At 42.6% G+C, this 22,099-nt stretch overlaps 1 pseudogene; it reads left to right on the top strand.

Moving 5' to 3' along the window:
• Positions 1–1,856: 1,856 nt before the first annotated feature.
• Positions 1,857–21,065, top strand: LOC140186990 (uncharacterized; annotated as a pseudogene).
• Positions 21,066–22,099: the final 1,034 nt, after the last annotated feature.

Here is a 22,099-nt window from a genome sequence, read left to right as displayed (position 1 = left end):
AAGCCCATGCGTTCTATGGGGAGGACATACAGATTCTTTACCAGTAACGTCGGAATTGAACTTCAAACTCCAAGGCCTCAAGCTGTAATAGCGTCTCGCTAGCTGCTATGCTACATGTGTGGAGAGAGAAGCAGAATGAATGTTTCAGATCAATGATCCTCTATCTGATGCAAGGTCATTTCCCAATTTTTTTGAGCTACCCACAAAGTGCTGCAGAAACTCAGCTGGTCAGGCAGCATCTATAAAGGGAAATATACAGTCGATATTCGACCAGTCCTGATCAAGTGTCTCAGCCTGAAATGTCAACTATTCATTTCCCTCCATAGATGCTGACTAACCTGATGAGTTCCTTCAGCATTTTGTGTGTGTTGCTCAAAATTTCGAGCATCTGCAGAATCTCCAGTCTGATTTATTAGCAGTATTAATTATCTGATGTCAAAAGATTGCACAGGGCAGATAGCTTTTTAATGCAGATTAGTGTAAGATTAGGCACACCAGAGCAGTGAATATGAATTGTCTCTCTCATTCGATGCCGCATGACCTGCCGAGGATTCCAAGCATGCTTTGTTTTATGTCTGGTTGCAACACCACATCTGTTATTCCACCGTACCTGAGTCATGTATCAAGGAATCAGCTATTACCCATGCTTAATTTGTTAAAATTAAGTTAAAATCTGACAGCATTTAATGTAATTCGATTTTAACAGCAGGATAAAAACTGAAAGAGACCAAAGCAGTTTATTGTGCCATACTCAGTGGCCGCTTTATTAGGTGCAAGAGAGGACCCAGAATGATCTACTTTTGCTGTAGCCTACCCACCTCAAGGTTCAATGTGTTGTGCACTCAGAGATACTAATCTGCACACACACACACACACACACACACACACACAGTTATTTAAGTTACTGTCTCCTTCCTGTCAGCTTGAGCCAGACTGGCCATTACCCTCTGACCTCTCTCAATTAGCACAACATTTTAACCCACAGAATTACCACTCACTGAATGATTTTTGCACCATTCTCTGCAAACACTAGAGATAGTTGTGTGTGAAAATCCCAGAAGATTAGCAAGTTCTAAGATACACAAACCGCCCAGTTTGGCACCAACAATCATTCCACCTCAAAGTCACTTAGACCACTTTCTTTTCCCATTCTTAAGTTTGGTCTGAACAACCACTGAAACACTTGACCATGCCTGCATGCTTTTAGACATTGAGTTGCTGCCACATGATTGGCTGATGAGATATTTGCATAAATGAGCAGGAATACAGGTGTACCTAATAAAGTAGCCACTGAGAGTATTTACAAACCCACAGACAATCTATTTAATTACAGCCTGGAAAGACAGCAAACTGGAGCGGGGTGAGTTAGCAGCCTTAACCGCAGCTCCTGTAAAGGAGTACCCAAGAAGGCTACGGATCAAAGAATGGAAAGGTACCCCCAGGGAAGCCCGAGAGGAGGGGCGGAAGAGCTTCCTAGCTGGACGGATACAAGGCTACCGACCCAGTGCAATGGACAAACAACAATGAGTATACAGAGCATCTGTGGCAAAATTTGTAAGAACCAGAGAGGCTTGAAAATCCATTGGCCAAGGATGAAGTGTAAAGAGCAACAGAAAGCACCACAATGTGCAGATTCCCAATCTGATGAGACAGAGGAGGAGCAGGGTCAGGAAGCGCCCCACAGTACCCAGAGCCTCCACGTGGTGCAAGCTGTGCATCCCAACATCACATGTCAGACTGTGCGGATCAGATGGCCCAAAGTCTGCCTGACAGCAGAGTGGCAAAGATTTGATGAGGATGTAGATCTAGTGTTGGAAGCAGTGGCCAAATGTAATGTGGAGAGGAGATTGCAGATAATGACAACAGTGATCATAACTGTGGGAGCAGAAAGATTTGGTACCGAGGAAGTGAAGCGGACCAAACAGCCATATGTTAAAAACAACAGAGCCACCAAAATCCACGACATCTGGAAAGAACTCAAGGCGCTCAAGCAACAACATAAATTGGCAAACCATGAGGAAAGGGCACCACTGGAAGAACTGCGTGTGATGCTGAGGAAAAGGCTCATAACTCTGAGGAGAGTGGAGCAACATCGGAGGCGCAGGACAGAAAGAGCACAGAAAAGATCTGCATTTATCAGCAACCCATTTCAGTTCACCAAACAGCTGCTGGGTCATAAGAGAAGCAGAAAGCTGTCCTGCACAAAGGAACAGATGGACCACCATCTTCGAAGTGCCTTCAGTAACCCGAACAGAGAAGTTGAATTGGGAGACTGTGATGCCCTCGTCGCCCCCGCAGAACCAACAGAGGCTTTCGACCTTCGAGAGCCTCTCTTCAAGGAGGTTCAACAAGTAGTCAAGAAAGCCAGAGCTGGCTCAGCTCACGGTCCAACTGGCTCCACCTACAACATCTACAAACACTGCCCCCGGCTTCTCCGGCGGCTGTGGAGAATCCTCAAGCTCGTCTGGAAGAGAGGCAACGTGCCCAAGCAATGGAAGTATGCAAACGGAGTGTGGATTCCAAACAAAGAGAACTCCGAGAGCATCAGCCAGCTTAGGATAATATCCTTGCTGAGTGTTGAAGGGAAGATCTTCTTCAGTGTGGTGGAAAAGTGCCCAACAGAGTACTTCCTGAGGAACAATTACATCAACACCTCTGTCCAGAAGGGTGGCGTTCCAAGGATACCAGGCTGCTTGGAGCACACTGGAGTCATCACACAGCTCCTGAGAGAGACCAGAGAGAATAAGAGTGAATTGGTGGTTTTGTGGTTGGGTGTGGCCAATGTCTATGGATCAATTCCCCCACATGGTTGTTGAAGACGCTCTGAGGAGGCACCATTTTCCTGAAGGAATCAGAGGCCTCCTTATGGACTACTACAACGAGTTCCACCTGAGAATCTGAACAGGGCCAATAACTAGTGCAGACTGGTGTAGGCTGGAGATTGGTATCATCACAGGCTGCACCATCTCAGTCATCCTCTTCACCCTGGCAAAGAACATGCTGGTAGAATCTGCAAAGCCAGAGTGTCGAGGCCCGAAATCAAGATCTGGGATCGGCCAACCACCAAAACGAGCCTTTATGGATGATCTGATGCCTGGTGCTAGGTGAATTCTTAAGGGACAAGAAAGGTTGATGAGGTGGGCAAGGATGTCCTTTAAGCCTGCAAAATCAAGATCTGTAGTGCTGAAGAAAGGGTGAGTACAGGAGAAATTTTGTTTCTTTATTGAGGGCATTCCAATTCCTACCATCACAGAGAACCCTGTTAAAAGTCTTGGGAAGATGTTTGATGCAACACTCAGAGATAAGGTGACAATAAGAAACACCTGTGGGGAGATTGAACAACGGTTGCAAGAGGTTGACAGGACTGGCCTTCCAGGGCGGTTTAAGGCATGGATTTACCAGCACAGTATTCTACCAAGAATCCTCTGGCCGCTGCTTCTCTATGAGTTTTCAATTTCCATTGTTGCTGAATTAGGGAGGGTAGTCAGCCGGTTCCTGCGAAGATGGCTGGGTTTGCCAAGGAACATCAGCAGCATCACTCTGTACGGGAATAACTGCAAACTGAGGCTCCCCCTGAAATCCATCGAGGAGGAGTTCAAGGTCTTGCGAGAAGAGAGGTGCTGCAGTTCCGGGAATCTTCAGATCCAAAGGTTTCCGGAGCGAGAGTGGCGGTGAGAACCAGAAGAGAGTGGAAAGCAGAAGCTGCGGTGGGAGAAGACGAGGCAAAACTGCGCCACAAAGTGCTGGTGGCGGCAGTCACTGTGGAAAGAGTTGGACTTGGAAGCCTTGAAGTCCCCCATTTTGACAAAGTACAGGGAAAAGAGCGATGGGAACTGGTCCAGAATGAAGTAAGGGCAGCTGTGGAGGAGGAGAGGACCAGCAGAGCTGTGGCAATGAAACTGCAAGGAGCCTGGACCAAATGGGAGCAGGTGATCGAGCGAAAGATCACATGGAACGATCTCTGGAAGGTGAATCCACACCACATCAAGTTCCTTATCCAGGCTGTCCTAGCCCATCTAACCTGCACTGCTGGGGCCTTGCAGAATGACCAGCTTGCCCCCTCTGTGAGAAGACCGGTACACTAGAGCATATTCTGAGCTGCTGCCCCAGAGCTCTTGCCAATGGCCGTTATCAGTGGCAGCATGACCAGGTCCTCCGGACAATTACTGAGACAACCTGCAGCACCCTTAACATCTGCCAGAAAACAAGTCCGGTCAATAATACCATCTGCTTTGTGAAAGGGGGGGAAAGACCATCAGAGCACCAGAAAGCAACCGGGTTGCTCTTCACTGTGCAGGACTGGAAGTTAAAAGCAGACCTGGAAAAACAGTTGCAGTTTCCTCCCCACATTACAGAGACAACATTGCGGCCCGACATTGTGTTGTGGCCCGACTCATTGAAGCACGTTCTTATGCTTGAGCTTACCGTGCTGTGGGAAGAATGCATGGAGGAGGCCTATGAGCGGAAAACAGGCAAGTATGAAGATCTGAAGAACAGCTGCCAAAGAAGAGGCTGGAGAGCAAAGTGTTGGCCCGTGGAGGTCAGGTGTTGTGGCTTTGCAGGCCAGTTGCTCTGCAAAGTATACACTGCACTTGGAATCAGGGGAAAGAGAAGGAGGAGAGCCATTTCTTCCACCACAGATGCAGCAGAGAAAGCATCAAGATGGCTCTGGATAAAGAGGGCAGATTCGTGGGTTGCTGCTAGGACACAGGCTGGGCTCTGATCAACCATAGAAACCATAGAAACTACAGCACAGAAACAGGCCCTTTGGCCCTTCTTGGCTGTGCCGAACCATTTTCTGCCTAGTCCCAATGACCCGCACACGGACCATATCCCTCCATACACCTCCCATCTATGTATCTGTCCAATTTATTCTTAAATGTTAAAAAAGAACCCGCATTTACCACCTCATCTGGCAGCTCATTCCATACTCCCACCACTCTCTGTGTGAAGAAGCCCCCCCCTAATTTTCCCTTTAAACTTTTCCCCCCTCACCCTTAACCCATGTCCTCTGGTTTTTTTCTCCCCTTGCCTCAGTGGAAAAAGCCTGCTTGCATTCACTCTATCTATACCCATCATAATTTTATATACCTCTATCAAATCTCCCCTCATTCTTCTACGCTCCAGGGAATAAAGTCTTAACCTATTCAACCTTTCTCTGTAACTGAGTTTCTCAAGTCCCGGCAACATCCTTGTAAACCTTCTCTGCACTCTTTCAACCTTATTTATACCCTTCCTGTAATTTGGTGACCAAAACTGAACACAATACTCCAGGTTTCGCCTCACCAATGCCTTATACAACCTCATCATAACATTCCAGCTCTTATACTCAATACTTCGATTAATAAAGGCCAATGTACCAAAAGCTCTCTTTACGACCCTATCTACCTGTGACAACACTTTTTGGGAATTTTGTATCTGTATTCCTAGATCCCTCTGTTCCACTGCACTCCTCAGTGCCTTACCATTAACCCTGTATGTTCTACGTTGGTTTGTCCTTCCAACGTGCAATACCTCACACTTGTCAGTATTAAACTCCATCTGCTATTTTTCAGCCCATTTTTCCAGCTGGTCCAAGTCCCTCTGCAGGCTCTGAAAACCTTCCTCACTGTCTACTGCACCTCCAATCTTTGTATCATCAGCAAACTTGCTGATCCAATTTACCACATTATCATCCAGATCATTGATATAGATGACAAATAACAATGGACCCAGCACTGATCCCTGTGGCACACCACTAGTCACAGGCCTCCACTCAGAGAAGCAATTCTCTACCACCACTCTCTGGCTTCTTTCATCGAGCCAATGTCTAATCCAATTTACCACCTCTCCATGTACACCTAGCGACTGAATTTTCCTAACTAACCTCCCATGCGGGACCTTGTCAAAGGCCTTACTGAAGTCCATGTAGACAATATCCACTGCCTTCCCCTCATCCACTTTCCTGGTAACCTCCTCGAAAAACTCCAACAGATTGGTCAAACATGACCTACCACGCACAAAGCCATGTTGACTCTCCCTAATAAGCCCCTGTCTATCCAAATGCTTGTAGATTCTGTCTCTTAGTACTCCCTCCAATAACTTACCTACTACCGACGTTAAATTCACCGGCCTATAATTTCCCGGATTACTTTTTGATCCTTTTTTAAACAATGGAACAACATGAGCCACTCTCCAATCCTCCGGCACTTCACCCGTAGACAGCGACATTTTAAATATTTCTGCCAGGGCCCCTGCAATTTCAACACTAGTCTCCTTCAAGGTCCGAGGGAACACTCTGTCAGGTCCCGGGGATTTATCCACTTTAATTTTCCTCAAGACAGCAAGCACCTCCTCCTTTTCAATCTGTACAGTTTCCATGGTCTCACTACTTGATTCCCCCAATTCCATAGATTTCATGCCAGCTTCCTTAGTAAATACAGACGCAAAAAACCTATTTAAGATCTCCCCCATTTCCTTTGGTTCCGCACAAAGCCGACCACTCTGATCTTCAAGAGGACCAATTTTATCCCTTACAATCCTTTTGCTCTTAATATACTTGTAAAAGCTCTTTGGATTATCCTTCACTTTGACTGCCAAGGCAACCTCATGCCTTCTTTTAGCCCTCCTGACCCGACCCCGGTTGAGTCGCCTGGGCGAGGGTGTATGATGTTGAAAGACCCGAAACACCTGATGACCCCAGGTAACATACTGATGATGTGCCCTAGTTTAGCATCATACAGATGTTTCTGTAAGAATTATGGCCTTTTCAAAGAAACCATTTTTTTAGATCAAAAACATTTTCTTTTCTTGTCGTCAGTTAGAGAATGCAAGTTTGGAATATCTGTCTAACCTTTGAACCTTTATTATTCATCTTTGAATGGTTGCATTCTTTAATGCAACGTTACACGTTCACAGCTCCAACGTTGCATAACCTTATAGGGATCAGCATTAAAATCCATCTACACCTTGTAATCCCTCTTCATCACACAGTTAAATCTGCCAACAAATCAAATATTATACTGCACAGAGTATGAAAGGAAAAGGCAGTCTGGAATTTAAAAAAAAAATCACTGAACTGCTATTTAATAGCAATTAAAAATAGATATCAGCCCTGAAGGTTAATTAGTTAATGTTCAGGATTACATGGAACCTGCCCTACCAGAAACGTCAGCCTGAGTCAGTCTCTAAGCAATATTAACATTGATTCCTGCACTTTTGTCTTCATCAACTGTTCGAATCAATGGCAGAAGAATTCCTGTAATACCATGAGTTCTTATCCTGTGTGGCTCAAATGTGGCACCTTGTCAGAGACCTTCTGAAAATCTGAGTAAGCAACATCCACTGACTATCCTTTCTGAATCCTGCCTGTTATTTCATCAAGAAATTCCAGATTTGTCAGGTAAGATTTCCCCATAAGGAAACCATGCTGACTTTGGTCTATTTATCATGATCCTCCAAGTACCCCAAAACTTCAACCTTAATAATATAATGGATCTAACATCTTACATTTGTTGATCACATGTATAGTGCATCAAAAAAAATACAGTGTTTGTGTCAATGACAAACAGAAACTAAGGATGTGCTGGGGGAGGACAGCCCACGGGGTGTTGCCACGCATTTTTGCTCAGCAGAACAATACAGAACACAACAATCAACAAAACAAGCCCCATTCCTGCACATACACACACACACACACACACACACACACACACACACACACACACACACACACACACACACACACACACACACACACACACAGCTCTACAAGTCCCAGACCAGTCCGTTTCCAGACTGCAGTGAACTCATGATGAATTTTCAAACACTGGGCTTCGACTTCCCCAATGGACTCGCAGTTGACTCAAAGTTCCAGGCCATCAGGACTTCCGATCGACCTTCAGGCTCCAATCTTCAATATCAGTGATGACAAATGAACAGGCTGGATGAGGACCCCAAACACTAGGGCTCCTATGCCAGAAGTTGTTGCACAACACTGATGGAATACACTTTAATTTCCTCCTTTGGGTGTCTTGAGCAGATCAACAATTCCACGACATAACTGTCCAAGATTATTTAGAACCTGTGGTTTTATTTTCCCTTCTCTAATGGCTGATGTGATGCTGCCACTGGGATGAAAGAACAGGAGCTTATGGTCCCACACCACCACATTTAGGAACAGTTATTACCTTTTAACCATCAGGTTCCTGAACCTGCATGGATAGTTTCACTCACCTCAACCCTGAACTACTGCAGACTCACTCTCAAAGACTCAACAACTCGTTCTCATTTTTTTTATTTGCACAGTTTGTTTACTTTTGCACATTCATTGCTTATGTATAGTTTTACAGAAATTCCATTGTATTTCTTTATTTTCCTGTATATGCCTGCAAGAAAATGAATCTCAAGGTAGTATAAGGTAACTACTGTATGTGTGCCTTTAAAATAAATTTACTTTGAACTTTGAACTTTGACAGGGCAGGAAGGTGCCAGCTATTGGCCTTTCACTGTGTGACCTAGCAGAGGTGGAGGTGAGTTATTGGTCTGACCATTGCTGTTGATTCAGCAGAGGAAAGAATCAGGAAACTCTTCAAACCTGACCCTCAGCTTTCTTTACATTTGTGTCCTTGCGCTGGAAGACCAGCAGGATCCAGGTACATCAAAGTGCACCTTTCTCTACTCTAATTACAGAATTAGAATCCTTTGGTCATCTTGTAGAATGCAATGCAGATGTGTGGTATTGCTCATTTAGCACAAATGTCTGAGGGTGAATTTCTACCCCATATTTTACAGATGCCGGAGTTTCAAACCCGGTGTGATCAACAAATCTTAGAAATGTATGGGACAGAAAGAACCCAGTTGAGTTTATTGTCATAGGCATAAGTATGGGGAGGTACAAGTACAATCAGAAACTTTCTTACAGCAGCAAAACAAGCACAGTGTTTCGGACAACACACAGAACATCCATTCGGGTCAAAGTCAAGTTTGTTGTCATATACACAGGTGCAATGAAATACTTAGCTGGAGCAGCATCACATGCATATAAGCAGCATTTACAAGAAAAAGGTAAACATAACGAAATTATACAAGATAGTGAGGATAGAAAAATGACCAAAGTGCAGCACAGTAGCATACCAGATATCGTAATGCTATTACAGCGCTAGCTGTAAGATTGGAGTTCAATTCCTGCTGTTGTTTGTCAGGAGTTCGTACATTCTGCTCATGACCTCGCGGTTTTCCTCTGGTTGCTCTTTTCCTTCCAATATTCCAAAGATGCACCAGTTAGGATTAGTGAAATGTGAGCATGCTATGTCAGTGCCAGAAACGTGGTGACACTTGCAGGCGACCCAGCACAATCCTCCCTGATTTGATTTTGACACAAATGACACACTTCGCTGTATGTTTCAGTGTACATCTAACAAATAAAGCTAATCTTTAAAGCATTAGTGAAACAAATACCATAGAGACAAAATCAACGGGAGTGCAGGAGGAATCTGTCATGGTTTGTTGCTGAGGTAGGGTTAGAATTATACAGGTCAGTTTATTTTTGTGTACTTGCCAGCTGTTGTAAACACAAATAAATGTGTCATCACTGCATCACACACTTAATCACATGCAACACACACAAAATGTTGGAGGAACTCAGCAGACCAGGCAGCATCTACGGTAAAAGGTATAGTCAACATTTTGGGCCGAAACCCCGGGAGAAAAAAAGCTGAGGAGTAGATTTAAAAGATGGGGTAGGGGAGAGAGATCCACCACGTGATAGGTGAAACCTGGAGGGGGAGGGATGAAGTAAAGAGCTGGGAAGTTGATTGGAAGAAAGAGAAAGGGGGAAGGAGCACCAGACGGAGGCAATGGGCATGCAAGGAAACGAGATGCAAGACGGAAAAGGGGATGGGTAATGGGTAATGGGGGGGGGGGAGCGGTGTTGGGGGCATTACTGGAGGTTTGAGAAATCCATCAGGTTGGAGGCTACCCAAACAGAATATAAGGTGTTGTTCCTCCAGCCTAAGTGTGGCCTCATTAAACACATGTTTACCTTTATGTATTCATTCGACTCCGAGAAGATCCTAGGATAAATAGGTCTCTCTTACCAGAGCTCACACACTTATAGAAAATGTGTGATGCATTTGTACCTCATTTTGCACACACTCTATCTTACTCCATAGGAGGCAAAAAACCCACATGGCACATACGTTATATGACAATAGGATGAGACAGGAAAAACTTGAATGTAACCAAAGTGAATTCAAAATATCATCAGAAACACTGGGTGACTGTATATTCACAATGGTAGAGTGAGTATTAGTCACAGTAACTATGACATACACATTTGAAGTTATGGTAATTGAGTCCAAAGTCAAAGTCAATATTGAGTTTATTGTTATATGCACAGGTACAAAGAAAAACTTGCTGCAGCACCACAGCCACATGGTATTTGACTCACAGTATTCACAAGAAAACGGAATACAAAAGAAATATACACTCAGTGGCCACTTTATTAGGTACACCAGTACACCTGCACATGAATGCAAATCTGTATCTAATCAAGTGGCAGCAACTCAAAGCATAACAGTACGCAGACATGGTCAAGAGGTTCAGTTGTTGTTCAGACTATATATCAGAATGGGGAAAAAATGGGGAAGATTTTGACCATGGAATGATTGCTGATGCCAGATGGGGTGGTTTGAGTATCTCAGAAACTGCTGAGATACTCAGACTGGGATTTTTACACATGGGAGTCTCTAGAGTTTACAGAGAATGGTGTAAAAAACAAAAAAAACAATCCAGTGAGTGGCAGCTTTGTGGTGAAAATGGCTTGTTAATGAGAGAGGTCAGAGGAGAATGTCCAGACTGGTTCAAGCTGACAGGAAGGCAACAGTAACTCAAATAACCACGTGTTACAAGAATGGTGTGCAGAAGAGTACCTTTGATTGCACAATATGTTGAGACTTGAAGTGGATAGGCTGCAGAAGCAGAAGACCATGAACATACACTCAGTGGTCACTATATTAGGTGCAGGAGATAACTAATAAAGTCAAGTCAATTTAAGTCTAGTCAAGTTTATTGTCATTTAACTATATACATGTATATAATGCATATAACCATATAATGTATATAGAAACGTGACAGCATTTCTTCGAACCAGGGTATAGAGCACGGTAGTACACATAACACACAAAACACATGATAACTTATGAAGGTAAGGATAAAATCTACAGATGAATCACACATAAATAACAAACTAAAGAGCATTAATATTAAATATTGTAAGGTACAGAACAGATTAACTGGTGACACTTCGAATGCAGTGCGGCAGGGTGTTCAGAAGCCTAAGGGCGTTAGGGAAGAAATTGTTTCTCATCCTGACCATTCTTGGTTTTATGCATCGTAGTCTCCTGCCTGATGGTAGAAAGTCAAAGAGGATGCTGGATGGATGGGTGGGATTCTTAACAATATTAAGGGCCCTCTGTACACAGTGCTCCTGATAAATATCCTCAGTGGATGGTAGGGAGACCCCTATGACCCTCTCAGCTGTTCTCACAGTGGCCTCTGAGTGTAAATTACGCACAATATGTTTACTAAAAAGAACACCATCAGAACAGATATAAAACAAAGTCCACTTCCGAGCAAAGTGATCAAAGTTTCCAGAGACTCCTGCACAAAATAATTAAAATGTGTTGATGTTTAATTGGAAAGCTTCTACTCATTGAAGTGCAATGATGCATCATCGATGTTTCAAAACCAGCTGGTTAAATTGGGAGCCTTAGCATTTGTGATGATGAAGTGTCCTTATGTAGAACAGATGGAAATTGGTTGTAACTGTGGCTGAGGATAAAAATGTGCCAATTCAAAGAAAGCCTTCCTCCTGACAGATATGAGGTTTTGATAGACCATCAGGCACCACACAAGACAATGAAGTAATGGAATGATGGGGGAACCATCCTAACACAACACTTCTGAGTTCATAGGACGACCATAAGACTCAGGGCAGAATTAAGCCACTTAATGCTGCTCCACCATTCCATAATCACTGATTTATTTTTCCTCTCAACCCCGTTCCCCTGCCTGCAGTCCATAACCTTTGTTGCCTCTACTAAACAAGATCCTATCAACCTCTGCTTTAAATATACCCAATGACTTGGCCTCCACAGCCACCTTTTGCCATAGAATTCCACAGATTCACCACCCTCTGACTAAATAAATTCCTCTTCATCTCTGTTATAAAGAGACATACTTGTACTCTGGTCTTATACTCTCCCACTGTATGAAGCATCTTCTCCATGTCTGCTCTATCTAGGCCTTTTAATATTTGATGTTTCAATTATATCCCCTCTCATTCTTCTAAACTCCAGCCAGTTCAGGCCTGGACCTATCAGATACTCCTCATATGTACGTTAATCCTTTAAATCAAGGGATCTTTCTCATAAACTTCCTCTGGTCCCTCTCCAATACTAGCACAGGCTTTTTTAGACCAACGGGCCCATTACTGTTGATGATACTCCAAGTGTGGTTGGTCCAATGCCTTATAAAGCCCCAGCATTACATCCTTGCTTTTATATTCTAGTCCTCTTGAAATGAATGCTAACGTAGGAAGTTCCACATTTAGGACCAGAAGCCAATAGTCATCCGAAACCATAAATCGGTATGTAGTGGCATTGAAAAGATCTGCCTCAGAGGTGTAATTTTGGCATCTTTCTGAACCAAGTGCTGGGATACACTTCTGTGCAGTTTATCAAGTAAGCACATTCACACTGAATTATTAAATTCTCAAGATTTAGCATATGAGCATGTATGTGAAATTGCCACGTCAGTGGACATAGTTTCCAAAACACTAAAGAATTTCAGCTGTTGCCTGATGTCAGAGTTAATGCTGTTAGTGTGAACTCTGACAGTGAGCTGGAGTTATAACAGTGAATTTGTATAACTGTGACAAAGCGACACAGAGACTATCTGAAAAACACAGCCCTAGACTGAACAGTCTCTCATCGACCCTGCACTGTCCGTTTCTACCTGCTTCCCACAATTCACAAGTAAGACTATCCTGGTCCATTGTTTCTGCCTGCTGCTGCCCCACTGAACCTATCCCTTTGTAATTCTTTTCCATCTTGTAACCCCACCTACCACCATACCCTGCCCAACCCCCCGACCCCCAGGTCCATTCTCTTCCCACCTACATCTGGGATACCTCACAAGCTCTCCACCTCTTCAACAATCTTCCATTCCTTGGCTCCACCATCTCATTTTCACCAAGGATGTCCAGTCTCTGTACATTTCTGTTCCTCATTAGGAAGTCCTTGGGGTATACTGTTACTTTCAGGAACATAAACGCAAAAGCATTCCACCAACATCCTTTTCCACCTGATTGAACTTGTGATTACCTTCAACAGTTTCTCTTTTGGCTCCTCCTCTAGGGTTTCCCATCAGACTTAGCAAGAAGCACATTGCACTAATTTCTAGTGCCAGCACATCCTTTTCAGGGTACACAGTGCTCAAGCTTTGGTTTATAAGATGATTAGACCATGAGACATTGGAGCAGACATCCACTTGGCCCATTGAGTCTGCTCTGCTTTCCATCATGACTGATTTGTTTTCCCTCTCAAGCCCATTCTCCTGCCTTTTCCCCATGACCTTTGACACCTTTACTATTCAAGAACCTATCAATCTCTGCTTTAAATATTCCTCCACGGCCATCTCTGGCAATGAATTCCACAGATTCACCACCATCTAGTTTAATAAAGACTATGTGTGTTCCAATCCAATGGCTCTGCTCTTGCTTTTTATACCTGCACCTCAACCAACAAAGGCACGTATCCATATCCCTTCTTCTCCATCTAATCCACTTGTCCTGCTACCTTCAGGGATTTGCAGAGATGTTTTCCGAGATCCATCTGCCTCCTCACTTTGTATCAGAATCAGGTTTATTATCCTTTAATATGATGTGAAATCTGATAACTTAGCAGCAACAGTTCAATGCAATACATAATCTTGCAGAGCAAAAAGATAACAAATAAGTAAATCAATTACGGTATGCGTATATTGAATAGATTATAAAAAGTGCAAAAACAGAAATAATGTACATTAAAAAAAGTGTGGTAGTGTCCAAAGATTCAATGTCCATTTATGAATCTGATGGAAGAGGGGAAGAAGCTGTTCCTGAATCACTGAGTGTGTGCCTTCAGGCTTCTGTACCTCCTACCTGATGGTAACAGTGAGAAAAGGACATGCCCTGTGTGCTGGAGATCCTTAATAATGGACTCTGCATCACTATATCTCAGCATATATTCCCCAACATTTATTGGTATCGCTAACTACATCATTTCATCAATATCTGACAGTCACTATTAAGTCCATTTCAGGAGAAGCATCTGTACCCAGAGAATGGTTGGGATCTATTCAACATCAAATCCCAGGAAGGATCTTTGGGATGAACTTTTCTGGTGGTTTCCGCACTTGTTCATTTTAAGCTAGGAAGGGTTCCCAACCTGAAGTCCATGGACACTTAAGTTCATAGTAAGGATCCATGGCATAAAAAAAAGAGTAGTAACCCTTGATTTAGGGCAATGTGCTAGGCTTTGTAATTTGTATTTAACTTATCAATTCATTGGATGTTGCTCTTTGCACTAGGACAGCATCTATCCCTACTAAAGGACTACTAAATGGTTCCCAAATATAATAAGATGGACTCTTGACTTCACAATCTAACTCATTATTATCTTATTGTTTACCTGCACTGTACTTTCTCTATTGCTGTTACACTTTATTATGCATTGTTATTGTTTTATCTTGTTCTACCTCATTGCACTGTGTAATGATCTGATCTTTTGAACAGTATGTAAGACAAGGTTTTCACTGTATCTCGATACACGTAACAATAATAAACGAATTCCACTTCCAATTCCAACTGCACATGGCCTCAGAACGTCACCTGCCTCCTAGCAACCATCACACCCTCATAAGCTTATGCCAGTCTCCGAGTTCTCAGAGGTGGAATATGTCAACACAGTCTGAGTCACTCTGTTGATTCATTCTCTGTGAAGTTGTCTTTCTTTAAAGCAACGAGATTCTGGATACTGCCACACTGTATGCTCAAGCTGCATTGAAACTGGCACTAAAAAAAATCCTTCACACTCATAAACGCCCCCTAATAATAAAGCATTAGGTGGCTTTTGAAACACCACTTTCTTTCCAAATTAAGATAATGCATCTGATTTCTCCCATTAACATTCTTGTTTGAGAGGCTGTATCTGTGACTGGTTAAAATGCCACCAGTTCCTTGCTCTCTTCTGTTATCTAATATCCGTAATATAACAGATGCGAGGAGAGAGAAGAATCTGTTCAGTTGCTAATTGGATAGGTAGGCGCGCTGGTTTGCTAAATATAAACCCCTGCAGCAAATCGCTTCAAACCTGTGCTCAGCATTGTGCATCTTTTTCAAAAAGACATTAAAAAGCACTGCGGTAGAGCAATATAACTTCAATTTGGCTGGCAATTCGAACAAGTAGAAATAACAAGTGCCATTGGAGACGGAGTGTAAATTGAGCAAATGGAACCCTCACTGTCCAATGCTAGGCACTGTTCAACTAACCCTGTGAAAAGAATTCTAAGGGCGTACAGGTATCTAAACATCTAAGTGATAATCTAGGTGTGGATACCTTAAATTGGAATAGAATCCACGTTTGGTCTCACGGAATTGATAGAGAGATTTCATAGGTACTTGAGAGACAGCTTTTACCCCCAGAGCATGGTACGTACAATATATCGAAGGGGCTCTCAGAGGAAATTGTTCACGCATGTATAATCAACAATATTTAAATGGTACTTGAAGAGGTACATGGATAGGAGAGGTTTAGAAGGATATGGGCAAATGAGGCAAGCTCAGATAGAAGTCTTGGTTGGTGTGGAAGGGCCTGTTTCTATTTTATATGAATCTATGACTATAGCCAAATATATCATGTCTGTCGCAGGCAAAAAATGGAGCCAGCCTGGTTGTTTTCAATTCCTAGCTCCCTACATGGCATTGCAATGCTAAGGTTAGGGTTATGGCTCTTCAAGCGTTCATTCAGGAGTGTTATAGAACATAGAACATAAAATAGTACGGGCCCTTCAGCCATGGTGCCAACCTTTTAACCTGTTTCTAAGATCAATCTAACCCTTCCCTCCCACATAGCTGTCCATAATTTTTTTCATCCGTAATGTCCTTAATGTATCCAAGTCTATATCAACCATAGCAATGCACTCCACACAGCCATCATTCTCTGTGTAAAAAGCCTACTTCTGACATCCCCCCTATACTTTCCTCCAATCACCTTAAAATTATGCCCCCTCATGTAAACCATTTCTGTGCGAGGAGAAGTACCCTGGCTGTCTCCTCTATGCTTTTTAATCATTTTATATATTTCTATCACGTCACCTCTTAACTTACTTCACTCCAAAGAGAAACACCCTTATTCACTCAACCTATCCTTGTAAGACGTGCTCTCTAATCCAGACAACATTCCGGTCAATCTCCTCTACACCCTCTCTAAAACTTCCACATACTTCCTACAATGAGAAATGAACACAATAACCTCGGTGCTGGCTAACCAGAATGTTATAGAGCTGGAACTTTAGGGGGCAGATCTTGAACTAAATCCCCAACTAACAAAGGTCAATACCTTTTTAAACTCCCTATCAAATTGTGCAGCAACTTTGAGGAATCTATGGATGTGGATCCCTCTGTTCTTCCACACTGCCAATATAGATGCAGTTAAGGTATCTGACAAACTGGAAGTGTGCTTTATAAGTTTAAAATTGAGCCAGTACTAAATTATATTGCACACATGAATGAGATGGGAAGTTCAGCATGAATATTGTGCCATTGAATAGACTACAAGTCAAAGCTAGGTGTGAGAGAGAATGTATATTCTCCTGTCTTATTCCCCTCTTCCTTATTTTCATATTTCATCTGATAAACGAGATATTAAATAATTAGGCAGCAAATTTATTTTTTGTTTTGTTAAGAGAGGAATGTTCACTGGCTAGGACAAATAGCAGCATTAGCTGTTCTTTTCATTTGGTGCTCCTGGACCACTACTGCTTATCTGAGCCAATGGAACAAATTGTGTGGCATTTCACGTTGGATCACCCACAGTTGTTGCACTCTCCCATACTTAGAAGCATGATCATTAATCTTGTTGGTAACCATATTTGTATCTGACCTTTGAGGAAATAAAATCCGTTCTTTTGGTTTGAACATGTATGAACATCTGATTTTTCTTCTCACTGTCCAGCATGCATAAAGCTCAGATCTTCCTCTGCTCACGGCCCCTAGTTTGGCTGAACATGGAATACAGAACAGTACATAATACAGAACAGGCCCTTTAGCTCACAAGGACGCCAGATGAAACTAATCCCATCTGCCTTCGCATGATCCCTATCCCTCCATTCCCTTCAGTATAAATACCTCTAAAAGAAGATTAGCTTTATTTATCACATGTACAACAAAACATATAATGAAATGTACCCTTTTGTGTCAGCAACTAACACAGTCCGAGGATGCACCAGGGGATCCCACAAGTGTTGCCATGCTTCCAGCACCAGACTAGCATGCCCACAACTTACTAACCCTAACCCATATCTGGGAGGAAATTGGAACGCCCGGAGAAAACCCACACAGTCATGGGGAGAATGTACATACTCTTTACAGATAGTGGCAGGAATTGAACTCTGATCAGTGATCACAGGTGCTATAAAGGAACTGTGTTAACTGCTATGCTGCCGTTCCTTTCCCTATGTGATGATGTCACCCCCTACACTGTACTGCTGTCCCTAAACCGAAACATTTAAAACATCTCTACGTGTTCACTTACAGCATATTGAAAATGTTAAATTACAAAATTGTTGTCTATTTTTAGTCTCCGTTCACACAATGTCAGCGAGTTTAAGGGGAGTAGCTGAACCACGCGCCAATCAATCCTAATTTTTGAAATAATCAAAGTTTCAAAGGTTCAAAAGTTAATTTTATTATCAAAGTATGCATGTACAATACAAGTCTGATTTTTGCTTTCTTCAGATAGCCAGGAAATACACCCAAAAAAAGAAAAAGAAACAAAACTTGCAGACCACAGAATCCCCCATCCCTCCCCATCGGAAGAAAAAACAACAAAAATAGCAACAAATCCCCAATTCCTCGCCCACAGGAGAAAAAAAACAGACAATCACAATCCCAAAACCTCTCTCTCAGAAAAAAGAACAGCAACAGTAGCACCAAAACCCCCTCCCACTCCAACTCACACACACAGAACTAATCATCCACCCACCAATCAGCCACAAGAAAGAAAATGCTGAAAACCTGAAGGAGACCAATATAAAGTACAGTCCAATCTCAGAATATCCAACAGCCCTTCCGTGGCTCAGAGCTCATACCTGACTATATTGCTGTGTGTTCCCATTGCATGGTCTTACGTTTCTCAACATCTTTCCAGCGGCTCCTTGTCCACTTTGAACAGTCACAGATCAGATCTTCACAGGAATCAGTGTGGTGATGGTGCTTTATCCCAGGGAAGCATGGAGTACATCCTAGAATCCTCTCCACTGTCCACACAGTATAATCTTCCATGGCAGCAATAAAGATCAGCACAGGACAAGAAAAAATACTCATGGTTCACAACGGAGTGATTTGCCAGCATTCAAAAATTCCAGGATAAAAAGAAGTAAAAACAACTTTTTCTAACTTTGACAGCATATTGTTGGACAAGATAGACAATCTTAAAATATTGATTGGACTGATTTGATGAAGCAGAGAATAACACGTTGTTACATCTAGTCAAAATCAAAGTCAAAGTAAACTTATTATCAAAGTACCTATATGTCACCATGCACTATCTTGAGATTCATTTTCTTGCCGGCATTTGCAGGAAAGTAAATAAATATAGTAGAATTTATGAAAAGCTATAGAAACAAAGACTGACAAACAACCAATGTGCCAAGAAGACAAATTGTGCAAATAAAATTAAATAAATACAGTAGATAGACAGATAGATAAATACATAAATAAATAAATAATACTGAGAATGTGAGTTGGAAAGTGAGTCTATAGGTTGTATACTCAATTCAGAGTCGAGGTGAATGAAGCCAGTTCAGGAGCCCAAATGGTAATAACTGTTTCTGAACCTGGTGGTGTGGGACCTAAGATGCCTCCAACTCCTGTCTGATGGTGGTAATGAGAGGAGAGCTTGGCCTAGATGGTCATGATCTCTTTATAATTATATCAATAGTATAGTTATATCTTTACTATCGTATCTATCACAGGTGCTGTAAAGGAACTGTGTTAACTGCTATGCAGAATGCAGTACAGTTAAGCGGAGATGAATTTCAGGGTAATGCTTATCTAACGATCCAATGTTGGAATAATCATAGCCAAGCTAACTGTTTCTTGTTCATTCAGAGTAATATAGCCCTGTAAAGTTCCAGCTACAGACTACGTTATATGCAACACACACATATTGCTGGAGGAACTCAACAGGTCAGGCAGCATCTATGGAGGGAAATAAACAGTCAACGTTTCAGGCCGGAACCCTTCACCTGTACTGGAAAGGAAGGGGGGAAAAGTCAGAATAAGAAACTGGGGGAAGGGGTGTAGGAGTACAAGTGAGACCAGGTGATGCGGAAGGTAGGTGGCTGGGGGAGGGGAGATGAAGTGAGCAGTTGAGAGGCGATAGGTGGAAATAGAACAGAGTTGAAGAAGAGGGAATCTGATAGGGCCATGGTAGAAAGGGAAGGAGGAGGGGTACCAGAGGGAGCTGATAGGTAGGTGAAGAGAAAAGAAGGGGGTAAGAAGGGAGCCACAATGGAGAATGGAAAAAGTGAGAAGGTGGGGAGAAATTACCAGAAGTCAGACAAATCAACCTTTATGCCATGGTCTGGAGGTTTGTTACTCTGGATTTCCGGAATCTGCAGAATCTCTTGTGTTTATGTTTTGCAATATTATAAGATTATTGATTGGTCCCTTAGTATGACAAAATGGACTCTTGACCTCACAATCTACCTCGTTATGATCTTGCAACTTATTGCCTGGCTGAATTGTATTTTCACGGTAACTGTAACACTATATTCAGCAATCTGTAATTGTTTTCCCTTGTGCTTCCTCGATGTTTTGATGTGATGAAGTAATCGGTGTGAAAAACATTTTTTTTTAACTGCGTGTGACAAAAATAAAACAATTTACCAATTTAAATGTAGTAATTAAGCTCAAATTAATTAGCTATTCTTTGTAATTCTGTGGCCAATTTATAATATTTGGTCAATGCTAGTCGTCTATTATGTTCAAGCTCATGATCTCCAAGGATTGGCTTCTTTTGCCATTTGTGCCTACAGAATGTGGCATTATCTCCACCCTCTCCAGGTTAATTATGGAGTAAAGGAACCGTAGAAATGTCTGAACTATGTTTAAGCTTTCCAGGAACAACTTTGAAACATGAGTTGCTTATTGTATGAAGCTATATCTCCCCCAGTGTGTAGGGTCTACATTCGAACATACACTCATTGGCCACTTTATTAGGTACACCTGCTTGTTAATTCAAATATCTAATTAACCAATCATGTGGCAGCAACTCAATGCATAAAAGCATGCAAACATTGTCAAGGAATTCCATTGTTGTTCAGACCAAACATTAAAATGGGGAAGAAGTGTGACTTTGACCATGGAATGATTGTTGGTGCTACATGGGATGGTTTGATCTCAGAAGCTGCTGATCTTCTAGGATTTTCATGCACATGATATGCAATATGGTGTCCGTGACCCACGGCGATGTGTTGCAGACAGCTTGCAAAACTACTAGATACTCTTCATCTTCCAGCTGTACTTCTGAACTGCAGTCTGTGGTTTCCGTTTGAAGGATGTACTTTTGAGCTCACTAAGTGATCTGGCACTTTTGCGATCTCTTGGGGGATTCAGCAAACTAGACGCTCAGGAACGGAGGTACGATGGACGCCACCATCACTGGGAGTGGACGCTGTACCAATGCTTGATGGCAGAACATGAACCTGTGTTTAGCTCCATTACTTTGCGCCATTTAGAGCGTGGAGCAAGACTTAAATAGTGGAGGATGAAAGTAGATAATGAACAGTTGTTCAGTGCCATCTGCCTGTGTTTGACCAGTCTCCCTCTCTTCTTGCTACTGCTGTCGGGTGGGTGGTGCAGGAGTCTTGGGTCTCATGCCATCAGGTTCAGGAGCAGTTGTTGCCCTGCAGCCATCGGGCTACTGGACGGGTTTCACTCAGCTCAGTGCTCCACAGCTGTGGACTCATTTTTGGGGACTCTGCAGTTCATGTGCCATGTTATTTTAACTTTCTTTTACTATTTGTGTGATTTGATCAAGACACCTCAGCGGTGAACTGACTGCAACCATCAGCGTTTGCCACACACTGAACTGATTCCGTGACTATGGCTTGCAGCTGTCAGGCTCCTGGACTAGATTCATGCATCTCAGTGTTGAACTGGTTCCAAGGCTGCAGACTCACTTTCTGGGACTCTGTAGTTAACGTTCTGTGTGTTATTTGTTTACTTCTTGATTGTTTGAGCAACTTGTTCCACTTTCACAGCGTTCAGTGGTTTTGCTGGTGTGGGTTTCTTTTTTAATCAGGTTCTATTGGGTTTCTTTGTTCAGTGGCTGCCCGTAAGGAGACAAATCTCAAGGCTGTATACAGTATACATACTTTGATAAGAAATGTACTTTGGACTTTGAACAACAGTCTCTAATGTTTACAGAGAATGGTGCGATAAATCAAGCACATCCAGTGAGTGGCAGTTCTGTGGGTGAAATGAGAGAGAGTAGAGGAGAATGAATGACTAGACTGGCTCAAACTGACAGCAAGGCAACAATAATTCAGAAAGCACCCCTGAATACACAACATATTGAATCTTGAAGTGGATGGGCAACAGCAGCAGAAGACTATGAACATATACTCAGTGGCCACTTTAAAGGTACAGGGGTACCTTATAACATGGCTATGGAGTGTTTAAATCTGACCTCTTTTTATCTGTAGTTTTCCGTGCAGGGGAGGAGCAGTGATAGAGAGGGCAAGTGTGGGAGAGTTGGAGCAGGAAGTTTAGTCCATGCCTACATATAAAAGC

This window comes from Mobula birostris, chromosome 23, assembly GCF_030028105.1.
Source record: "Mobula birostris isolate sMobBir1 chromosome 23, sMobBir1.hap1, whole genome shotgun sequence".
NCBI classification, from domain to species: domain Eukaryota; kingdom Metazoa; phylum Chordata; class Chondrichthyes; order Myliobatiformes; family Myliobatidae; genus Mobula; species Mobula birostris.
Note: the sequence above shows the minus strand (reverse complement) of the source record. Positions and strands in the feature narration are given on the sequence as shown.